The 6,229-nt window shown below is 43.8% G+C and overlaps 1 non-coding gene across 1 annotated transcript; it reads left to right on the forward strand.

Annotated features, from left to right (window-relative positions):
- The first annotated feature begins 1,406 nt into the window (after positions 1-1,406).
- LOC147636330 (U5 spliceosomal RNA) lies at positions 1,407-1,529 on the forward strand. Its single transcript, XR_015266570.1, has one exon. It is a non-coding gene; the product is annotated as a U5 spliceosomal RNA (small nuclear RNA).
- Positions 1,530-6,229: the final 4,700 nt, after the last annotated feature.

Below are 6,229 nucleotides of genomic sequence, written 5' to 3' on the forward strand. Positions count from 1 at the left end.
ATCAGAGCAGGTTCTCTTGGCTCTAGCTTCCATAGTTTGCTCTCATCACATCACTTCCTAGAGCTACTCTTACGATTATCTTAGATTGAGCTATCCTCTTAGTTGGAGAAGGTAAACCCTATAGTGTTTTGTTAACAATAAATGTTCGCAACTTTCGAGCCATTTTGGTAGGCATGGTTTGGGGCCTGTTTGCATGTTGTAAGTTTCCATAGACATCCTAGGGGATTGTAAGTTTGAATTAGCTTTGTTCAATTTTAGGCTGGTGTGTAACCATTGTGTGCATGTGCCATAAGTGTTACATGGCCATCATTGACATTGCATCTTGAGCTTATCATCAACTTCATCAGCATGTATTGATTTTCCAAAGGGCTTTCGAATGATGTATCATGTATTGATTTTCCAAAGGGCTTTCGAATGTTGTTACAAGCATCAAGGAATGCCCTACCTTGCTAGCATAGGATATTATAGGTAATTCAAATGGTGATACTAGTTCAAATGTAATTGTGGCACGTGTCTCCGCACCTCTCAATGTGGAACAAGCTAGGTGGGATGGCAAGGATGCATAGGAATATGCATTGGCAGCACTTTTCATAAAAAGGAACATTATTCATCCTATTCGCTCATGTAATACTCCCAACAAGTAGGCTAGGGATGCACTTGCTCTGCTTTACGAGGTGCATGATGAGGCACATGTAATACTCCCAACAAGTAGGCTAGGGATGCACTTGCTCTGCTTTACGAGGTGCATGATGAGGCACATGTGTGTAAGGAGGCACATGTAATACTACCAACAAGCAGGCTAGTGATGCACCTGCTCTACTTTACCAGATGCATGATGAGGCACATATGCATACGGAGGCATATGTGGCCTACTTATGCAAGCACTTAAAGTTCGAGCATATGAATACGAGGGAGACATAATGAATGAGTTTCTCACAGCTTCACATAACTTTTTATCAGATTCATATAGGGAGGCATAGTAGACATGTGGAGTAAATCTCTATATAGCTCTGCTCGGTCTCTACTGTTGTGATTGAGCCCTTAGTGGAATGACAATGCCGAGGGAAGCAATAGATCAGCTCCTTGTGGTTAGCTGCATTCTATGCGGACTAATGGTGAGTTCCCAAACAACCCTTATGCATATGTAAGCAATAGTCTTTACTATAAATGTAATTATAATGATGAAGGTTTAGGGTTTATTTACGTAACTATAACTGGCAACTCTTGTACAAGAGTAATTATTAGAAGGAAGAGAGAAAATATTAAGGACACTAAATTGTAACCTCAATTCTAAGAGAGACCCTTTTATTGCCCAAGCTAAGATGATATATAAGAGGAGAGCAACCGAAGGCTCGTGGAGAGAGTAGGTATAAGGGCTCCTGGTTGGGTTTCCCTTCTCTCATGGAAGGTGCGAATTGAGCACAAAGCAAACTATTCTTTTGCCTTTTACTAAAGAATATCATGTGCTCGGCCCAACACAAGCACCATATCCCAACTTTTACAGCGGGCTTCTCTCTCCAGGGAGAAGAGCTCCCCAAACAAACGTCCAAAACAACGAGGGGAAACTCTCTGTCTGTGTACGCTTGCTTAGCTCTCACTAGTGGGGTGTGTATCTGAGGTAATGCTGATGACCCTTCTCCACTGGCTTGTGAGAATGTATCTTCGGCTTTTTCTACCTCTTCATGTTGTCGAAGAAGAACCAAGGCCAAAGCTTGCTCCGCCAATTGATCAATGAGCTCGGGCTTTGGATCTACCTCCTTACCCTTAGCTAAATCAGCTAAGGCAACGTCACTGACCTTGTTGCTTGCAAATGAGGATCAATACCAATACCAGGATGCAACAAAAACAATACTTAGGGCTCTTGAAAAGAGTTCCACTTTGTAGATGAATGTGGGAGAGGGTTTGATAATAATCCCACATGGGGACTTATGGGAGTCCTAGAATTTTTGTATAAAAGGTGGCTCATTTGAGAGCTTAGACACACTTTGGGCTTAGTTCATGCAAGAGCTCCTTTGAGAGACCTACTCTCCCTCTTCTCCATAGAGGTGAAGACTCTTCTCTCACCCCATCTACATCATTGTATGAGGTTAATCTCTTCATTGAATCATTAGCAATGTCATGAGTCTTTCTCATCCTCTTCTCTAATCATTTTACTCTTATGCATGCTTTTAGTATTTCATTTTTGAGTACATGGATTGATTTGAAGCTTTCATGGAAGCTTGATGCTTGAATGTGTGCATGCTTGTAGGAAGATAGGAGTGGAGTGAGGTCTTTCTCTTTGCTTGAGTGCATAGTGATTGTATTCCTCTTGCTTGGATTTGTGAATGAATGGGTGTGTAGGAATGAGGCCAAGTTGAGCTTAAGTATGTATTGAGTCTATGTCATTAGTATGTGGTTAATTCTTCTTCTCCCATTCGGGATAGCCTCTATGCGCTAACCGGGTCGCATTCACGGAATGACAAGTGAGTGGGTTTGAGTGTAGCCTCCGCTATGCTATGATGCCCCAAACAATGGCGCCGCTGCCGGGGAACGCACACCTAAGTTAGTGAAGGGTGTTAACCATTACTTTTTATTATGTGCTCCATTGATTGCAAAATCGTGGATTAGGGTAGATTAGAGTAGAGTTTGCAAGGGCATTGAGTGTGTGATCTCAAGGGCGCCTTGTGTGTTTTTATTTTTTATGAGAAGCAAGAAAAAAATTAAACCCCATTGCGGTAGAGAAATCCCGCCATTATTCAGATTTAAGTACTTTCAGTTTTTTCATCTTTGACAAGGTTTGCAAGAAGTTGGTAGGAAGTAGTGAAACGGTTGTTTTTCCTTTATCGTTTTGTTGTTTTGTAGTTTTGTGGGGAATCGTTTCCATCGGGCGCAGCAAAGAATATATATATATATATATATATATATATTTGAAGCGTGGAAGAAGGTGGAGGGGCGTTTTCATCGGGTGCAGTAGCAGCTGCAGAAGGCGGCCGCCAAACTGGGCATAAGCGAGCAAAGAAAACACTATATATATATATATATATATATATATATATATATATATATATATATATATATATATATATATATATAGAGTTATACGCTAAGGCTTTGCAGCGAAAGAAGACGGCAACCGGCGGCTGGCGACTCAGACGAGAGGCGGTAGTCTGCAGCACGCGGGGGCAGCAGCAGAGAAGCAGCATTGGCAAAGGCGGGAAGCGCTGGTGAGAGGCCTGGAGTGGCTGGCAAGAGGCCTGGCGTGAGGCAGCAAGAAGACGTTGACGGAAGTTGACGGCGGCAGCAAGGAGTAGGCGGCAGCAAGAAGCCGTTGGGAGCAGAGCAGAGTGGCCAAAGGCGGCAGCTGCTGGGCAGCCGGCAGATGCAAAAAAAAAAAGCGAAGACGTTGACGGCGTGTAGATGACAACGAAGAAAGTTTGGAGATGTAGCTGTTCGCAGCAGTGAAGCGCTGGTGAGGGGCCTGGCGAGAGGCGCTCAGGCGTCGGGTGGCGAGAAGCAGAGGCCAGCGAAGAGAAGGAGAGGCCGGTGCGAAGTTAAAATATATATAAAAAAAAAAAAAACCACAACTGGAGTTGACTGGCGGCTGTTGTGGCTGGCTGGTTCGGAAGCGGCGAGAAGGTGGCTCTGGCGGGAGTGCTTGGAGCGAAGGAGTGGTGGCCGGGGGCCTCAGCTGCCTGCTAGCGGCGAAGGGAGAGAGGCGCAGCTTGCAGCAGACGACAGCGAAGAAGTCGGAGCAGACGGCTGGAAGAAGCAGCTGGAAGAAGGCGAAGGTGGCCGTGCCAGCAGCAGAAGGCCAGCTGTGAGGCGGCGAAAAAGAAGAAGGAGCACGTGCAGTCGGCGGGAAATCCGGGCGGCGGAGCGGCAAGCTGCGGATAAGGTAGGTGGTATTTTTCATTTTTTTTATTTTTTATTAATTTTTTATATTTTTGTATTTTTAAAATAAAAAAAAAATAGGATAGATAGTTACGCCACACATATTCTTTTTTAGTTGCCTTTAGTGATTAGGTAGGGAAAAAAATATATATATATATATATACATATATATATATATTTTTATCAAAAAAAAACAAAACACAAAAAAACCAAAACCAAAACAAAACAAAAACACATAACAAAACCAAAAAAAAAAAAAAAAATTTGACCTTATGCACTTACGGTCAGGACGGCTGATAGATTCTGCCATAGGGCCTAGGGCACCTTCTAGAGTGCCTACTCAGGAAAGTGGGACCCAATCAATAGGAAACTTGGCAGATATTGCTGAAACCCTATCTGAATCCCAATCCGATACCCTTTCCTCTAGAACGACTAGTTCATTGTCCATGGACAATCTAGGGCCATCAACTAGTTATCCTGTAGCCCAAAATAGGACACCCTCAAGATCCTTTAATCCATTCGAGGCCGACACCATGGGGTTAATATTCAATGTGCGACTTCAATATGTCTACACAAATGCTCAAGGAGCTGAGATCTTTAGGGACCCACAACAACGGTACCTTGTTAAGATTGCCGACATATTCTCAGAACTTGATAGAGCACCTCTAGTCAATGACCAGGGTAACATGTACATGGGTGGAGATGGTGTTCGCTATGAAGTCACCTACCATCCAGAAAAGGTAGACAAATTAGGGGAGCTCTCTAAAACAGAGTTTTTAGACATATCACAACTTTCCAGAGTAAGGGAGTCTAAAGATGACGGGCTCATCGAGCTGGACATGCCTGGACCATCCAATGCCCAATCCTCAAAGCCATCCATAGATGATTTGCTTCTGGTAGATCTCAATTTGGACAAGGATAGGAAAGGCAAGTGTAAAATGGATCAGGGGGCTGAAAGCCAATGGGAGTTTGTACGACAAATTCCTGTGACTAAGGTCTTACAGGATGACCCACTTCAAGAGGTCTATAAAGATTCGTTAGAGGGATATTATGCCACAACTAAATCGCCAGAGTTGGATCTTCCTCTAGCTTATGTAGTGGTAGTTGAGAAGTGTGCAGGACACATGAACAGAATAGTTGATAAATGGTCGAATGAATACCGAACGTTAGATTGGAAAGAGATTAGGGAACTCACGTGGAAAGGACAACCATTATTTATGGAAGTGTTCTCAACACGTACAGCCAAACCAGGAGAGACAGCCTTTCTTGGAGAAACTGTTGCTCCTCCCCTACGAGAGTTCACTAGAGAGGGACCTTCAACATCTAGGTGGACCACTGCTAGTAGCCCAACTCTAGCACCACGATATCGTCCTACACCAAATGTGCGACCACAGGTCACACCATCACAACAACATCTTTCCCACTATGACAATCGGATGAGAGGGGAGCCACCTCGGCCTCCTATAAGTGCACCTCCTGAAATGAGGGTGACAAGATCTTTAGAGGGGTTTGGTGAGGCTGGTAATAGGGCACCCACACCAATTTTGGAAACATGTGGACCATCTTTCCAAAGAGAGGAACAATTCCCACTAAGAGTAAGAGGCCGTAGGCCCTACGATGAGTATTCACGACAAGTAAGGCCATCAACTCTTCAGAAATTGGTAAAGAAATATGAAGGGTCGGGAGATCCATACGACCATGTAGCAGCTTTTAGGCAAGCAGTTCGAGCTGAGCAAGTTGCTGACAAGCATACTCAAATAGAAGGGTTTGGACTCACTCTTGAAGGAAAAGCCCTGGCTTGGTTTCAGGCATTAGAGGCTTCAGACAAAACTTCTTTAAGAGTTTTGGAAGAGAGATTCATTGCTGCTTTTTCCTTGATGGGAATTCAACATGACACAGTAGCACATATCTACTCTTTCAAACAAGGTGAGAATGAGAGTGTTAGAGACTGTGTAAATAGAATGAAGCAGTACATTAATCGTTGCCCAGAAGATGAGAAGCCCGCCCAAAGTCGATTAATTTCTCTCTTCTTAAAAGGCCTCAAAAATTCGACACTGCATACACATCTCTATGCTAAGAAACATACAAGTTTCAATGAGTGTTGCCATGATGCTATGGATTTCACCGATAACTTCAAGTTCCAGGATGGTTCTGGCCCTGAGGTGAAACCTAGAAATCAATGGGGTGAAGATCAAAGTTCAGGGTCTAGCGCGCTGGTAAATACAGACCAGATAGCCAACCTAGTACTAAGGAGATTAGGACAAACCTATCGTCCACCCATGCAGCCACAACAACAGCAGCAGAGAATGAGGAGTATACTTCCTACAGGTCCTCATCTTTGTGGAGCATGTGGCGGTGA

This window comes from Cibotium barometz, chromosome 8 (assembly GCF_041138505.1).
Source record: "Cibotium barometz isolate CiBa-2024 chromosome 8, ASM4113850v1, whole genome shotgun sequence".
In the NCBI taxonomy this organism is placed as follows: Eukaryota; Viridiplantae; Streptophyta; class Polypodiopsida; order Cyatheales; family Cibotiaceae; genus Cibotium; species Cibotium barometz.